Raw genomic sequence first — 18467 nt, 5'->3', positions numbered from 1 at the left:
TACCCATGGAGGAGGCACAGAGTCCAAATCCCACTACCTGCACAGAAGCTCCCCCAGGTGAACTGACTCGGCAGGCTGAAAGTGGCTCTCCATGACCATGCACAATGCCATAAATCTGCTTTATCAAAGTGTCTGGTCGCCTATGGAGGTCAAAGTGGGTCAGAGAAAAAGTCCACAGGATTCATTTAGTTTAGAGATCTCAGGACAGTCTCTTTGCTCTGGGCCTCTCCCACAGGGAGACCATGAGATAAACCCAGCTATTTCACTTCTCAGGTTAAAGAGACGGCGAGGGAGAACAAACAATCTCTTGGAGTAAGGTAGAGTGTCATTGATGCTTTATTTACATGCGTCACCATCGCTTTTACAAACTAGATTACGGTTTTAAATGGAATACACAAGGCAATATCTACAAACACCAAGGAAAGTTAAGTACTGCATCTCTATTTCACTTGGAAAGAAGATTCCCAAATCAAACTGGTTTTGATTCTTGAGACAAAAGGTGGTCGAGATATTTCATGGTAACATATGGACAGACAAAATCCTCAGTAAGAATGCAATATGATAGTGTTCGCTTTGAAAGAAAGGATGAGGTGCTTCAAACCAAAGGATCAACTGCATGACTCTTAGGTGTTTGAATACGGCCATGCACCACACTGAGTTCTAGTTTGCATGGGGTATGAGCAAGAAATTGAAACAGATAAGACAGTTTTACAGATACTGTATACAGATTTTTTTTCCATTCATGCAACTTTTTTTCTTGAAAAAAAAAAAAAAAAAAGTTAAACATGTGAAGCCAAAACATACATTTTTCTTTATTATCAACTATTTTTTTTTCTGGTCCTCCTTCACATCTGTTTACATTTCCTGTGTACATAATGTGCTAGGACAAGTATATTGAGAGAAGATTGATTGCCAGGCAATGAGATAATTTTAGAGAAATAAGTGACCAGACACACAGCTTTTTTTTTTAAAAGCAGCCGCACAAATATTTCTGGAGTGTGGCAGAGGCCTCGGAACCAATCATTCATCAAAGTAAAATACATACAAATAAAACTAAACAAAAGGAAAATATTTTTATTCATTCAAACTGCATAAAATGTTACCCACTAAAGATCTAGGTCAAATATAATACACAGTCACCCCCGGTATCCGTGGGGGACTGGTTGCAGGACTCCATCCCCCCGCCTACATCCGCGAATGCCCAAGTCCCTTATATAAAAAGGCATAGTACAACTGGCCCTCCGGACCCGCGGCTGGCTGACTCTGAGGATGTGGAGCCCGTGTGTACTCGGGGCCAGCTGCACTCTTCTCAGTCCCTGGGCTCTGACAGACGGGATTTCACAAGGACTGCTCTCTCCCCTTGCTGCACCCTGCCACCCCTGGTCTCCAGGAGAGGCTGGCTGTTTGTACCTCTTTGCCAGCGACTGAATTTCTACAAAAAATTTTTGCTTTTCTTAATTAAAAAAAAAAAAATGTTATACATAATCAACGTTTCCCAAATACACCAAGAAAGAGGAAATCACAGTTCGGACCTGTCAGGATTTTGTTTCTGCTTTGAGAGAGAAAAGGTAACTTATTTTCCTTCACCAGCCCTTGGCATCAGCGCACAAAAACATGGGCTTTCAAAGAGATATAATAGTCCTTATTAAGTTGGGGTTCATGAGATAGACTCCCTTCCATCTTTAACAGGTTCAGAAGCTGCCTGAAATGACACCCTGAGACTGGCATACCTGTCCTGAGTAGTGGGCCATGAGGTCTTCTCAGAGTGGGGAAGTGACACACACAGGGCTGAGACCCAACACCAAAGCCTGCCCCCCTCCTCCCCAGTCCACCAGTACACGTGTGTGCACACCCCGCCTGTTAACAGCAAAGACGAGCTTCTGAAATCTTAAAAGAATGTGTTTCTGCAATAAAGGGAACTGACCTCAGATTCATTCACAGTTAATAGGATACTCTTGAGTCTGGCGGCCTCATGCCAAGACAGGGAAGGCTTGTGATAAAGCTCTAACTTTGGTAAAAGGTTTCTAGTTCTGGAACCCTGAAGATAACAACAGAACCCCAGAGTTCAGGTCATGTTTTCAACATTGTTACTCTTCTTTCTAAATTTCCCATCAAGAAGTGGAAGGCTCCCTAGAGCAGCTTAATGAAAGGCTGAGGGTAGACTCTGAGAGTTTGCATCAGGAAGCAAACATGACTGCCAGACCCCCGGAGGCTACTGAGTATTCCACTGAGACGCTCCAGGTCAGAAAACTTCCTGGGAGGACCCGTGAGACTCAGAACTTCAGATGGTGGCCACTGGTGGCCCTTCCTGAAAGCGGGGTCTTAACAGAAGATGGCACCTCTGCCCTGCCTTGTCTGACTGCGGCAGGACCTGGTTAGTCTAAGGGATCCTGGCCTCCAGGTGAGTGGCCAAGGGTGAGAGCGAGGCTGTGTGATCCTGGACAGGCCTAACTATTCCATTCTTGCCCGACCCTTTCTAGCACTGATGCTGGCACCTGACTTTGCCCTGATCTCAGCTGTCCATGATACTCTACATGTAGATGCTGGGTTACTTTTTAAAAAAGAAAAAGTAAAGAAATGATTCAAAGCCCCCCTCCCTCTCCATTTTCCTGATCTGTTCCATGGCTGTCTTGCTCTCACACCCCCTCTCCGTCCCTCCCTCAGCTGTTTTCAATTAAATTATAATCTGGTTCTAGGACATTTTGTAAGACATTCTGCCTGAAATCTAACAAACATTGGGGCGGGGGGAATAAATGAGATGCCACAGGTCTGAAAGGAATTCAACATTTTAAAGTTGAAACACATTTGAGGGTTGCCTTTCTACTCCCAAAGTAGTTTCCATGGTCTAGAAAACTGCAAAAGCAAACAGCTATTTTGTTAGTTTTCTTGTTTCTCTGAGTTCAGGAGAGAAAGTCTCAGGGCCCTTGTGTTGGAAGCACTTCGGATTCTCTCCTGAATCCGATAACCCCCGGTCCCTCCCCTGTCCCTGACCAAACTGTGTCTCTCCACCAAGGGCAGTATCACTTAGGAACCCAGAGAGCAGCCCCCTCTCATGGACAACGGACAGTCCTCATGAACAGCAGACTACCAAAGACTCGAGGAGGGGGCTAGCCTTACTACAGAGGAATATGGTAAGCAAAAGTCTGTCTCACTGAGAAGCAGATTGCGTGAATAGAATACATATTTTCAAAAATTATACATACTTTCAAAATGAAGATTATAAACTTGGAGCAGTTTAGAAAAGGCAATAGGCTACAGGTCTACTATAACCACAAACTGCACAACAATTTACAGATTCAGTAAAAGGCAGGATGAAATCAATGGGGCCATCACTCAAACATGACAACCTAAGCGAGGCGGGAGAGACAAGGGACAACACCAAATGGAACTTTCATTATGCTAGGAGCTGTTATCACCACCACCGTCACCCCCAGAGGAATCAGGAAGCAAAGATGCGCAAAGGGGGCCCCTGGTGGCTGGTGGCGGGTGCAGGTGGTCGGGTGGCATGTCTGAGTTGGTGGGGGAGTCAGCGCCCACTGCATGGTGCAAGCGTCTGCGAGAACTCATGCAGGGAGGTCTGGGCTGAACTACGAGCCTGGATTCCTAACATCCATGCAGAATGTTTCATTTTTGTAACTGTACATGATAAAATATATTTATACATTTGTATGCCTAATGCTTTGTATGCAAAGAAAAGAGTCTTCATATATCTTTTTGGAGAAGTATGCATATGCTGTGCCAATCAGAGCGTCATTGTCCCAGTTTCATATGTACCAAAGGTGTTTCCAACTACTCTGTCTACCAAAGAGGGCAACTAATATAATCACACTTTCTGGGTTAAACAGAAAGCACCTATACAGCACCATAACTTTTTGAAAAGAAAAAAATGAAATCCATACAAGCAGGAAAAGTGGGAGGAGGGAGGTCAAAACAGCCCTATCTTGTACTTCCATTGAGTCACTTGTATAATTACAACCTAAGCTTATTTATATTAAAAAAAAGAATCAGTTTGTATGCTATTGCCTCTCATTCATACACGTCTACTAGATCAGATTATACAGAGCAAGGCTAAAAGTAATCAAGGGTGTGCATTTAGAAAAAAGAGTGACTCGGGTTTGTACTTTCCACACATTTCTCACTGCAGGCTTAATGTTTACCTGTAAGTTCACTTCTGCAAAGCAAAACAAGACTACGTTTTTTTTTCCTTTTCTTTTCTCCTTAAAACTAAATCCATTAGTGGCCTTTGGCAATGAGTGAAGAGCTGAGCAGATTTCTTCCTGAAGAGATCCTAATTTCTAACCAGCGTATGATCACTGTGACTGCGTGAGCTGAGGACACTGACGGGAGACCACAGGCCAGATCCATCTGGCAACTGCAGGCCAGGGCCAGGGTACTGTCCCCCGACCGCCCTGACTCAGGACCAGCACTCGGGGGCAGATGATGGGCACCCTTCAGTTTGCAGATGCAGGGCTCTGTCCTGGGCCGCTGTGCACAGCAAACACTTGTGCCACTGTCGAGTTGTTTTTTTTTAAGAAAAGAATAGTTTTTTACCAAAGTAAAGAAGACAGAAAAACCTCCTCTAGTTTACGTAACGTGTTAGTTTGGGGAATTCTACAGGCTTGGACGTTTGTGACACCCAAAGCCAGCAGTAGCTGGTACATTTTCTGTTTGTAAATGTGCCAGGGGAAGGATGGTTTACACTTTAACATAAAAAGACTCCAAGTCAATGCATGTGAGAAACTGAAAGTCAAAGGAAAACGAACGCAAAAACAACGCTTAACACATCCCATAAACCATCGCGCTATTAAAACACCACAGGATGGCCCGCGGGCTGACGGTGTGCTCTGAACGGGGTGGGCGGTGCTGGCAGGTGCTGTCCTTCGCTGGCAGGTGGCTGTCACCCCGTACAAGGAAGGTTTTGCATACTTAATAGAGAGAGTTCTGTGCGAGGGTAGTGCTTCACCCGGGGGAAGGGGCCGATAACAGTCTCTGCTGGGGTGGGAAACGCGCGGGCTCACAAAGGTGTTAAGCTGTAAACGGTATCACTGTCCACTTGCTGAGAGCAGATTTGGCAAAGGGTTTTCTCGGTTGGTCTTGCGTCAGTTTGAGGGTCTACAGGAGGAGAGAAGAAAACCAGAGACGGTTAAGGACATTCAAACAGCAGCAGCAGACCCTCTGGGTCACACATCCTGAGCCTCCCCGGTCTCCTCACCCACCGCTGGGCTGGGGTGCTCCAAGTCAGGCTGTTTTGCTGCACTGGATTCAAAGGTCTGAAAACCTAAGGACAAAGCCTGAAGATTACTTACCTTACTCCTGTGCTTGATAACAAAATGCTCTCAAGTTCAAATGTCTAGAGGAAATGGGACCATTCACCTGGGGAGGTTAATGAAGCCAGGTAAACCTGCGGTGTCTCAGCGGGCCCTTCCAAGTTAGGGAGGGCCGGGCTGTGGATGGGGTTTTACTCCAGATTTTTGGACTGAGGGCTTCCTGGGACATAGGACTTTCATGCTATAAACCAGAGAAGCTGGTCACCCCAAACAGACCAGTTGTGCTTCTCTAGTTCTCCCCCGCCGGCTCTGTGGACTAAATAACCTCGCTTACCACCCTTTCCATTGATAGCCCAACACCAGAGGAGGAAATGGCCACTTTCCACAAATGCTTCATCAGTCTGCACAGATGGCCAGGGGTAATCTTGACTTCCCTCACCAAAAAAACAAGTAATCTCTAAGTAGACTGTCTTGGGAAGTAGACTTTGTCTTGCCTAAGTAGACTTTGCTTTATATATTAAAAATCTACAGAGGAAATAAAATTATATCACGCACAAATGGCTCAAAAAAACCTCCCAAAGAATACCCTTTTAACAATGAATAACAACATTACTGTTGGCATTATTATTATGCCTCTAAGAAATCTTCAAATCGTTAAGTCCTCTCAAAGCATCCGAATTTACGCAAGTCTTATCAGACATCATATGACCACCAAGCCAGGAAAAGTTAGAGAATTTAAAAATAAGCTTATTATACAGACACACACATATATATTTATCCACGCACTCAAGAGATGTAGCTAAATGAACTGATGTGACAGGCCTCAAGACCACTTGTTTACAGAGACAGTGTCAGCTGTCATGGTTTAAAAAAAAAAAAAAGGCTCTAGGCCAAGAAATGGATAGAAAGGTGGGAGGGAAGTAACATGAACTCTGGATTGTCTCACCAGATACGGTGAACAAGTAATGAAAATGCATCAATAAGCTCCCCCTTCTCTTACTCATACACATACGTTATTTACATCTGCTTCTCTCTCTTGACTGGACTGCTTGGCAATCTTCCTTTTCACTACCCCTCAGAAAGACAGCAGGGCTTAGTATTTGTGACATTACACACCCACGGTCATAGCTACACTTGCTACAGCTCCAGAAAGAAGAGCTTGTTGTTTATGAGAGGCAGAGATGATAAAGCAGGAAAAGGCCCCTTCTTTCCACCCCTTCCCCAAGTATTGTTTCCCTGGCTGATGGCCTTTTTGGAGATATTCTCTGCTCTGTAAGGATTCTAGATAATATTATCCTGGACTATAAAATAACAGCTTGCTGACTTCAAAGGGAGGAAAGGTCTGAGGGTATCAGCACCCGTGAGGCATTTAGCCTGCTGGAACCGGTGCTGTTCTAGCGGCTCCACCTGGGACCCCTGAGGCCTGAACAGACAGGGTGCGGATATGGTTCTTTAAGGGGATTTCGTCCTTCCCTTCACAATAACACTTAACAAACCACCATCTAAGATCACTATGCAGTCAGTCATCAGGAGACTCTGGTCCCCAAGTCTGGACCCTGACTTACTGCAAGTGCCAAGAGAGGAGCTGTGAAGTATTTCCTAGCCCAAACCCCATCCCCCGTTCCCTCTGGTGTTAATTACTCGGCCACAGACACCAGTGCATGCTGGGGAGTTGACACACTTCATTCCCCAAGTACAGCGGCAGAGCCCGCAACTCGCTCTGATGCTGGCACCGGGTCAACACAGGAGGGAAGAAGGCGGGAGGCACCTATAAGCCTGTAACGTGGCATCGTTCAAAGCAAAAGAGGGCATCGACCTGCCTGCTTTCCTTCTTTGCAGAATGGGCCTGGGGCCCCTCGTGGCACTCTGTCCTGGCACGCCCCTGAGGTCGCAGAGCAAACAGCCTGAGCCTGGAAGTTCAACTGGCAGAGGCCAGGCCCAGGCTGAGAGGCGGCCCTCACAGAGGACAAACTGAACAGAGAAACCCTGACTCCACAGGATGGAAAGGCAACTTGTTCCTCTGTGGTAGAAGGCAAACAGTTTGTAAAATACTGTGAACACAGAAAGGAAACGCAATCACCCTTCTAAGAGGAACGCCAGGATCAGTATTCACGAAGAAGACCTTACAATTACAATTCATCACAAGGGAAGCAGCCCCTCTAAGGCCCCCGCCTTAAGATTTTTAAATCTCTCTCTGGTGGCTCGATGTTTACACATGTTTATCTGACACCATCTGGAAAAATGACTGACTGGAAAAATGAAAGGAGCACAGTAAATAACCGGATTTAACGATACTTGGTTTGGACACAAATTCCCTGCGTTTGAATGGTGCTCTTACTAGTCTTACATTCTTTAAAGTGAGATGCTTCAGTTAACTATGAGGTTTACGTGTGTATGTGGATGGCCTTATGAGTCTAAAACCACATCAGATTAAACAAAACTTCAGGAAGGAAAAGGAAGCCTACAGCTGAAGGGGATTACAGCCGTCACTTTGCAGTTTCTAGGCAGTGGGCCAACTAACAGTAAATAGGAAGACGCTGTCCTGTCCCATCCAGGACTTTCATTAACAGGGAGAAAAGCTCCGCCCTCTCCCTCTCTGCCCAAGACTAAGTTTGAAATCAGGCTGTTGATGCAAAGAAAATGAAATAGGGAAACCAAATGATGAGGCCCCTTCTAAAAATATCTGTGGATGCTGTCATCTGGTCTCTGGGGAGAGTAAGTCCCTCTATAACCTTGGCATCTGTAGGGAAGACAAGTTTCTAACTAATTATCACCACTAATCACATGATGTTCTAAGAAAGGGCCACGCCTCCAAAAAACTGTACACAAAACATAACCCCCATCAACTTTAATCTGGGAATAAAACATAAACTGTTCCTGCTGCTGTCCTCCCACAACTAACTCCACTGTGACAAATCCGGATTTCTCAGCAGTGTTTTTATCTTCCTGGCAGAAAGGAGAGGAACAGGGCCCCAATTCCAAATATGACAGGGAAGGAAAAAGAACCACAGGGACAAAACTCTCCCATCTGCAAATCCACGCAGGTTAGCCACGCTTTCCTAGCCAAAACTAAAAGATGCTTGGCGGAAAGTCTGCCTGAAACACAAAATTATAGTGAAATACCACTTTATTTACTCTTTAAACATAAAGATAATTTAAGCCAAACTTGCAACCCCTGGGGCGAGTGGGGGACTACATGTAGAACATTTAGGATGGAAAAGAAATGAATCCATGTTTGCTCAATGACAGGGAAACTTCAGGTGGATTTCAGCAAACAGGTGTGGGTTTCAGAGAATGAATACTTCTATGCTATGCTATGCTAAGTCACTTCAGTCATGTCCGACTCTGTGTGACCCCATAGACGGCAGCCACCAGGCTCCCCCGTCCCTGGGATTCTCCAGGCAAGAACACTGGAGTGGGTTGCCATTTCCTTCTTCAATGCATGAAAGTGAAAAGTGAAAGCAAAGTTGCTCAGTTGTGTCCGACTCTTAGCGACCCCATGGACTGCAGCCTACCAGGCTCCTCCATCCATGGGATTTTCCAGGCAAGAGTACTGGAGTTGGGTGCCATTGCCTTCTCCGATGAATGCTTCTATCTGAGAGCAAAGAAACACCTGCTGGCCACCACTCTGCTTCCCCCCAAGGAGGGTCTGAGGGACACCCAATCTATCACAGGCCACAACCATCTGACAGCATCCAAGGCTTCCGATGGTATCACCCCAGGAGAAACAGCAGGGCTTGGTAAGGTGGCCATGTCCGATGTTGGAGAGTAGAAATGTCAGCAAGTCCTGTGGAGCTCATCTTTAAGGCCCAACTATGAAGCAGCTCAAGAAGACACCTAATGGTGCTGAAGCACAGCACTCTGGCTTAATTTGGTAATACCTTAGTCTCTTCTGGGTTGGAAGAGGGCAGTGCATGAAAACCAACGTGGTGTTCAGGGACTGCAGAGGCATGGCTGATTAAAATGCAGCCCTCTGCCTGTGAGGTTGGCTGAAGAGAACCACCCTCCACAGCTGCCTGAGAAGGGGAATTATAGGAGGTGCAGCGCTATAAAAACCGTTTGGCAAATGCTATCAACTTGCCATTTTAGACACTGAATAGTTTATGAGGGGAAAGAAAACAGGTATGGAAATTCTGGCCAAATCTATACTCAGTTGAGGAGCCTCCCTAAAGGAAAATCGGGTTTCCAGGAAGGGCAGCCCATATAATACTCCAAAGCTGTGGCTGGCAGAGACCTGGGGGGTTTGGCTCTGCTGACCTCATTCCAGCTTTGCCACCTGATCCGATGGGCCAGGGTCAGTGCCTTGCCTGGCCTGCTCTCCCGATCCAAACATCCAGACGGAGCCTCCAGCCCCACCCGCCCCAGGCTGTCCTCTGCTTAACTCCTAAGCCACACCTGGCACCGCATCATATAGTGCCCAGAATGGTTACTTTTTCACACATATTGAATTCCCAGTATACCGAGAGCAGAGCAAAGCCTTCAAATCAAACCACTTACGGACCATCTCATTATCTCAAGAGCACTGTCTTAGACGTGGTATTCACCCACGAGAAGTGTACATTCCAGCAGGGACACATTTTCTTGATGTCCCAAGCAGCCTGCAAAGCTGAAACAGAGGAGAGGCGCACAATAATTCCTGGCTGAATAAGTGAACGAACGTCCTCCTGAAACAGCCCTCTGTTCCCTCTGCCAGTTCAAACACTTACCGCTCTTTTAAGCCTTACAGCTTCCATGAAGCATTTCAAACCTACACCTGCTAAAAGTTAATCTCTGCTGAATCCAAGCAGAACCTACTGCTTGTGGGACAAGACCTAGAACCTTAGATTAAGTTTCTAAAACTCACATTTCTTGCAAGATGAAACTTCCTAAGGGTCAATACAAGGCGCAGTTTTAACATCCAAATAATTTTTATAATAATAAAATTTTAAATAGTAAGCATTTAATAAAGAATTTATCTTCTCCCATCCTACTACATCCACTCTTAAGTCCAGCTCCCTGAATTAAGAGTCATGCTACTCGAGCTCTCAAATTGCTGTCACAGCTAAAGAGATTCACCATTTAGAAACAAAAGGAAACTGCAGTCCAGGAGGAAATCTTAGACCCATAAACCATGACCTGAACATCACACTGTTTATGTTTGCTGGGCGTGGGCCCATCCTGTGTGACTCCTCACCGCATTCACTGGCCAGAGCGGGTGGGGGGACAAGTGGCAGCGTGCAGCTATCCTGCTGGGCTGGGATGCCGCATCTCCCTTGGGGCCGGAGGCAAGAGTAGCTGCAATGCTCCAGCCCAGCTAAGGGTTCGGTCACCGAGCACCAAACAGTAGGGTCTCCAAAGGCTTCTTTCCCTGCTTTAGCTATGCAGGATTTTGCAGACAATCTAAAATTTTCCAAAAGTGACTCTGAAACTGACCACACAAAATCAGCTATTTAAGTTCCACAAACAGTCCAAACCCCTCATTCACCTATAAGACATGAAGAGGACATGCAGGTAACACAGATGGAGGCCAAGAAGCAGCACCCACGTCAGTTCAGCAGAGGAAGGAAGTGAAGGAGGAACCCAAAGGAGGGTCTCCAGGGTGGCTCCAAGATGGACAAGAGGCAAAGGCCCATCCGTCCTGAGGGCGCCCGTCTGGTGGGAGGACAGATCCAGGAGTCAGGCGGATCCACAAAGTGGGCCGCCTGGGTGGTCCTCCTCTCCCCTGACCAGCACTGCAGTGGTGCGTGCCGGGAGCTGCCCACCTTGGTGCCCCACCCCAGGCAGCAGGACAGCCTGAGATGACCAGGGCCAGCGGGAGTGCATTCTGGCCACAGGGCCACCACCACCTAGGGGACACCTCCTAACAGATCTGTCAGTCACACCACGTTTTCTGATTACTGGACTCCACTGCTTTCCAATCATTTCTGAACATACAATTGACTAATGGAAGTTACAATTAATTACAGTGGCATGTACGTAAGTAGAGGCCCAGTGGAAATTAAAAGTTCAACCTCAGAACTTCTGGCCTCTTCGTGGTCATTAATTTCCATTAAGGAGTCAAACTGAACACTCTACACAGACATGAATACTTAAAAAATGTCATGGTCCAGGCTAGTTTCATCAGAGAGAACGAAGAGGAGAGACGAAAGGGGAGCGGAAAAGAGGGGAGAGGAAAAGAGGGAAGGGGAGGGAAGGAGATGGACACAGAGAGAGAACAGACTGTGAATCAAACCAGGACTTTGCAGTTCAAAGTTTTATCCTTAGAAACACTGGAATTATGCTCTGTGGGCTTCATGACTAAGTATTTCTCGTCCTTTAATAAATGAATATCATAGATTTTAGCAAGAAAGAGGTTGTTTAAAAAAATCAGAAATCTAGAATTAGAGTAGGGTTCACATCTGTTACTGGGAAGAGAACAAAACACCTGCAGCCTCGTGGCAGCAAACCTCCCAGCGGAGTGCTTCGGCTCTGGGCTTGGTCCTGCTTCTCTGGGAGGAAAGCTCCTGGAAGAGAACAGCCTGATTTCTCTGGGTTTTCACTGACCTTAGATTTGGGAGATCTTAATGACACATCTGACCATATTTCCTGAACCCCAAAATGGGTCACGTTAGCCAGAATGGGGGTAAATCCCTAGCTCTTGGGAAGGTGGGGTCCACGGCCAGGCCCCTGACAGCATCGTGCCATTTATTGTGTGGTGATCTTTCTGCTTCCAAGAAGTCCTAGGAGAGCTGGACCAGCTCTTCATTTCTCTATGTGGCTGAGGTGGCCCGGCATGGAGGTGGAAGGTCAGATTTCCAGGCTCCCACCTGACAGGAAGGGGCTCCACTCCGAGGAAGTGGGGAACGGGAGGGTGAGGCTCTCCCTCAGCACAGAGTAGGTATGACAGGCCCCCTAAGGAAAGAAAGCAGAAGCCAGACAGCTAGGATTTCTCAGTCCTTTAAAGATGCTAATGGAACACTTTGGGTACCATGTACAAAACTTCCCTAATCTACCTGTGGCAGGAGGTCCTTCCTAGTGAAAAAAATAGCCTTTGTCAGGGACCCCTAAATTGGCAAGTAGGACTTCTAGGGGACATCAAAGGTTTCATACAACAGCAAACTGCTGTACCTTTTTAATGAAAAGAAACCTGATCGATTCTAGTTTGCTGAGGAAAGTAACTGCTCTTTGTGCCAACAGTGTTAAGACTGGCTTGGGAGTTTCCTTAATTTTGCATTAACCTCTGGAGCCATTTTAAGTAACAATAAACATCAAGTAACTTTTAAAAATGTTGCCGAAGGATATTAGGTCTTTTCAAGAGCGTCTGTGGAGTGGGTTTCCATTTTAGCCCCATTTCACAGACAAGCAAACAGACTCAGAGAAATGGAGTGACTTGACTCGATGACACATAGCCATGAAAATGACAGCCTTCTGCTACGGATTCATAGGTTCTCTGTTGTACCACACAGACACTATTTAACGTGGGATGGGCTGCAGGGAAGGCTTTTTAAATCTGCAGGTCTCTTCAGAGCAGAGCCCTAGGGACAGTGAGCTTGGAGCGAGTGGCTGGCTCACATCCAACTGTGATGATGAACCAATTCTAGAAAACAAACATAAAAGCAAGTATCCTGCAGGGCTTTCAACAGGAACCAGGATCTGGATTTAGTCTGAACTCTGCCAGATCAGCATGGAGCCTATGTTTTTATCCCCCAGCCAAAGACAGGTGAAATAGACCATATGATAACGGAACAGGACATCTGAAAGCAGGACTGTTCCAGAAAACCAAACATGCAAGGCTGCGACTACCCAACGGGGCCTTCGCTCCAGTCTCGCATGAAAAGCAGTCTTCCTCCATGACAATGGTCACCGACACCACTGCCCCACATCCCCAGCCAGGGACGTGCCTCGAGGGGAGACCCTACTTCACCTTCCCCTCTCCACTGTGCCTGGAGTACTGCAGGTACTCTATGAATGAATCCTGTCTAATGAACAGCCTTGAGCACCTCCACCAACATGTAGCCGACCCTTTGGCCAGGCAGATAGCTCATTCAAGAGCAGAACCCACTCTGGCTGAGAAAAGCTTGGTATGTGACAGGGTCGAACAAAAAGCTCCAGTAAGAATCAAGAGGGAAAAAGAGCAAAGAAACAACTATGGCTGATTCATGTTGATGTTTGACAGAAAACAACAAAATTCTGTAAAGCAATTATCCTTCAATTAAAAAATAAATACATTAAAAAAAAAAAAAGGCAAAGAATCCCCAGTTCTCAAGAGGTTGCTGACCTCTTTCAGGATTTCTTTAGGGGTTTCCCTAGGACGCTGGTCCTATGGTTTCTAGAATAAGGATTTAATTCAAGATGTCGAAAAAACTCGGAGAAGGCAATGGCACCCCACTCCAGTACTCTTGCCTGGAAAATCCCATGGACGGAGGAGCCTGGTAGGCTGTAGTTCATGGGGTCGCTAAGAGTTGGACACGACTGAGTGACTTCACTTTCACTTTCCTGCATTGGAGAAGGAAATGGCAACCCACTGCAGTGTTCTTGCCTGGAGAATCCCAGGAACGGGGGAGCCTGGTGGGCTGCCATCTATGGGATCGCACAGAGTCGGACACGACTGAAGTGACTTAGTAGTAGTTGAAAAAACTTAGGAAACGATGAAATCTGACCCAAGAAAGTTTACAACATATATTAAACTTCTAAGGCTCTGAGAAGTCCTACAGGAAACAACCCTATTTCATTTTATTTCACATGGCATTCCTCAAACATTTGGTCACAGGATCTATTTTCTGCTTAATAACCATGAATATCCTGAGGATCTAGTGTTCCTTGAAACATTTTGAGAAACACCAATCCATGAGACCTCTAAATACCTGAAGTGTCCTGAGTTCACAATACAATGTTTTAATTCATTTTAGTTTTTAAAATTTTAAATTTCAAAACAATATGGAGGATGGAGGAGGCAGTATTTTCAAATCAAATGAACACACCAACAAAACCAGGGTGAAGCGGGTCAAGTCTCTTACAAGGTGGGGAATCTCCACCTTGGAATGAAAATCCAGCCTTAAGACGTGCATCCCCCAAGTCAAGAGGAGAAAGCAGTGTCAGCAAGCATCCTTCTACCAGCCCGGGGCCCAGGCGGACCTCTGACAGGCCAATCTCGCTGGCTACGGCACAGAGGCGGGTCCCAACCCACCACCCCACCACCCCCATCTGTATACAGAAAGGTACGTCTCTGAGAAGCAGGCCCCTGGGGGAAGACTCCACTCATAGGAAACAATATTTATAAGAAGTTGAATACTGAGCATTATGAACACTCTGAAAAGAAGCACTTAATGGTAACTTAGAGTGTACAAGAAGTTCCAGGAGTAATTCTGGTGATTTTTACTCCACTTCTTTAGCTTCCGCACAAGCTCTGTGGCCAGAAGACACCTTCCAAAGGCCACATATACATGCTACTGCTTGAAGGGCCAGGGTCACTCAGGCTCTGTCCCACGCTTAGCAGGCTGGTCAGAGGTGAGCAAAGCTGTGCTGAAAACGCAACAGACCCAGGAAGAGCAGCCTTAGCGCTGGTGTCACTGCTTTCCAGGGAGAAGGGTATGTGCAAGGAGTATACCAGCCTCTGCACAGAAAACCTCTTTCCAGGGCTCTGACAATTTTCTTTCCCTGTTGTCAACATTAGAAAGATCCAGACAGCCATTCTCTTCATGAATGACAGTTCAGACTTTGGGTGTTATAAAAAGTAAGAATAAAGATCCTTGCAGATGCATAATTCTTGAGGCTGGCACACCATAACCAAAGAATAACACAAAAATAAACTCAAAATGGATTAAAGATCTAAACGTAAGACCAGAAACTATAAAACTCCTAGAGGAGAACATAGGCAAAACACTCTCTGACATACATCACAGCAGGATCCTCTATGACCCACCTCCCAGAATATTGGAAATAAAAGCAAAAATAAACAAATGGGACCTAATTAACCTTAAAAGCTTCTGCACATCAAAGGAAACTATTAGCAAGGTGAAAAGACAGCCTTCAGAATGGGAGAAGATAATAGCAAATGAAGCAACTGACAAACAACTAATCTCGAGAATATACAAGCAACTCCTACAGCTCAACTCCAGAAAAATAAATGACCCAATCAAAAAATGGGCCAAAGAACTAAATAGACATTTCTCCAAAGAAGACATACAGATGGCTAACAAACACATGAAAAGATGCTCAACATCACTCATTATCAGAGAAATGCAAATCAAAACCACTATGAGGTACCATTTCACACCAGTCAGAATGGCTGCGATCCAAAAGTCTACAAGTAATAAATGCTGGAGAGGGTGTGGAGAAAAGGGAACCCTCTTACACTGTTGGTGGGAATGCAAACTAGTACAGCCACTATGGAGAACAGTGTGGAGATTCCTTAAAAAACTGGAAATAGACATGCCTTATGATCCAGCAATCCCACTGCTGGGCATACACACTGAGGAAACCAGAAGGGAAAGAGACACGAGTACCCCAATGTTCATCGCAGCACTGTTTATAATAGCCAGGACATGGAAGCAACCTAGATGTCCATCAGCAGATGAATGGATAAGAAAGCTGTGGTACATATACACAATGGAGTATTACTCAGCCATTAAAAAGAATACATTTGAATCAGTTCTAATGAGGTGGATGAAACTGGAGCCTATTATACAGAGTGAAGTAAGCCAGAAAGAAAAACACCAATACAGTATACTAACGCATATATATGGAATTTAGAAAGATGGTAACAATAACCCTGTGTACGAGACAGCAAAAGAGACACTGATGTATAGAACAGTCTTATGGACTCTGTGGGAGAGGGAGAGGGTGGGAAGATTTGGGAGAATGGCATTGAAACATGTAAAATATCATGCATGAAATGAGGTGCCAGTCCAGGTTCGATGCACGATACTGGATGCTTGGGGCTGGTGCACTGGGACGACCCAGAGGGATGGAATGGGGAGGGAGGAGGGAGGAGGGTTCAGGATGGGGAACACATGTATACCTGTGGCGGATTCATTTTGATATTTGGCAAATCTAATACAGTTATGTTAATTTTTAAAATAAAATAAAATTAAAAAAATAAAATAAAATTAAAAAAAAAAAAAAAAGAATAGACAACAGTTCACAAGTGTAAGTAACAGGGCACGTTTTCCATGTAATACACACCACGTGTTGCATTCCCTAATGGGAATATCTATAGCAAGAAAAAACGTCACATAAGTAGCCCTGTAATATTGCCTGTATTTGGTTAGAATTAGTCCTACATGAATATTTAAAGATATAATGGAATCGCAGCACTTAAACATTAGTCCAACAAGTATCAAAGACTTGCTCCTTCAGAGAAGTAGCCTAAATTTAAATTCTAAATGACCTCCAACACTGGAGCCTGATGTTTCTACACTGTCATACCACTGTTTCTTTACAGTTCTATATCACTTACCCTTTTACTGGGGCCATTTCATGGACAGAATGTTAGGTTTCAGGTTCAAAATTATACATCCTCTGTACCCCTAACATTCTATGATTCTGCTAAAAAACACAACTAGTGAGCATAAGAAAAAAGATGCAGACTCACAAATACAGAGAATTAGTGGTTATCGGTGGGGAGAAGAAAGCAGGTAGGGGCCAGACAGAGGTAGGGGATTTAGAGGTACAAACTACCAGGTATAAAATAAGCTACAAGGACGTTCCGTACAACATGGTGAATACAGCCAGTATTTTATAATAACCATACATGGAGTATAACCTTTAAAAATCATGAATCATTATACTGTACACCTGTTATATAATACTGTACAGCAACTAAACTTCAATTAAAAAAAAGTCTTATTGGTTAAACAAACAAAAAATAGCTCTCTGATTCTGTCCTCTTTTGACAGATGAGAAAGCTGCTATTCTAAGAGTCATCTGTGATGTGGCCAGTTGGCAGAGACAGGAAGAGAACTCTCTCTCTCTTCTTCACATGTGCTCTTCCTGGTTAGTATTTTCCAGTCCTTACCATTAAGTCCATTCTGAAGGAGATGAGCCCTGGGATTTCTTTGGAAGGAATGATGCTAAAGCTGAAACTCCAGTACTTTGGCCACCTCATGCAAAGAGTTGACTCATTGGAAAAGACTCTGATGCTGGGAGGGATTGGGGGCAGGAGGAGAAGGGCACGACAGAGGATGAGATGGCTGGATGGCATCACTGACTCGATGGACGTGAGTCTGAGTGAACTCCGGGAGTTGGTGATGGACAGGGAGGCCCGGTATGCTGCGATTCATGGGGTCGCAAAGAGTCGGACACGACTGAGCGACTGATCTGATCTGATCATTAAGTTGTTTAAAATGCAACTAAATATGAGGCTGCTCCCTAATGGGGTCTCCAAATGCCAAAAGATGTAGATGAACAAAAAAGCATGTGAATTTAGGCATCTTTTGACATCAAAACTACAGTGAAACTGAAGCTGCTTTCCTGTTGAGAAGAGACACATGACAGTCTCAGGAGGGCTTACTGGAAGCTTAGCCTTGCAGCCAGCAAACTCGCTCACAGACATGCCTGCTGCCAGCCTGTAAGTATGTGCACCAAGCTCCACCAATGCCTAAGAGAAGAAAGTGTCCTTCACACCCCAGTAGCTGGCACTCATAAAAAAGGTACAATTATTTTTTCCTTTTCCAGATAGATCCCTAGGTCAAAGGATTTCACACATGGTCTAAAATGAATGATTTGTGTGAAACACCCAGCCCTCCAGAGAAGCATCTCACCACAGTTCTCCAGCACGATTGTCTGTCAGCTAGACAGACCTGCTCCATTAACTCCACGACCAGACAGCGCCCACTCAGGGTCATGTGACCTTCAGCTAGCAAGGCAGGGAGAGAGTCCAGAGAAATACCACGACTACTGGCTTAAAAAAAAAACGTCAAAGCAAGAAAGTCATCACAGGACAAGTCTTGGGAAGCTGGGGGTGCTTAATTTTGGAAAAGTGGGTTCTGAGATTATACTGAGGCCTGTTTTGTGAATTCAAGAGCATCTTCAATAAAGTGACAGCAACAAGTTAAACGTAAAAGCAAAGAATACACGTCAGGCCACACGTGACCCTGGCTGTTTAGAGGAGCACATCGTTCCAAAGCAAGATGGAAACTCTAAAGCCCTGAAACCAGACGCTCACAGCCCCTCACTGTCTTCCGTATGTTTCTTCTCTTGCTCTGGTCATACTGAGCTGGTTTACTTTCAGGAAATTTACTT

General features: G+C 45.3%; 1 protein-coding gene across 3 annotated transcripts in view; it reads right to left on the bottom strand.

Moving 5' to 3' along the window:
- Positions 1–318: 318 nt before the first annotated feature.
- FOXO3 (forkhead box O3) overlaps positions 319–18467 on the bottom strand; it is a 121458-nt gene continuing 103309 nt past the window's right edge. For all 3 annotated transcript variants that reach the window (XM_044924366.2, XM_025294690.3, XM_025294691.3), the window contains exon 4: positions 319–5112. The gene's annotated coding sequence lies outside the window, so the exon portion shown is untranslated. The remainder of the gene's footprint in view (positions 5113–18467) is intronic.

The sequence above is a fragment of the Bubalus bubalis genome, chromosome 10 (assembly GCF_019923935.1).
Source record: "Bubalus bubalis isolate 160015118507 breed Murrah chromosome 10, NDDB_SH_1, whole genome shotgun sequence".
Taxonomy (NCBI): Eukaryota; Metazoa; Chordata; class Mammalia; order Artiodactyla; family Bovidae; genus Bubalus; species Bubalus bubalis.
This window is presented reverse-complemented; position numbering and strand designations above follow the sequence as displayed.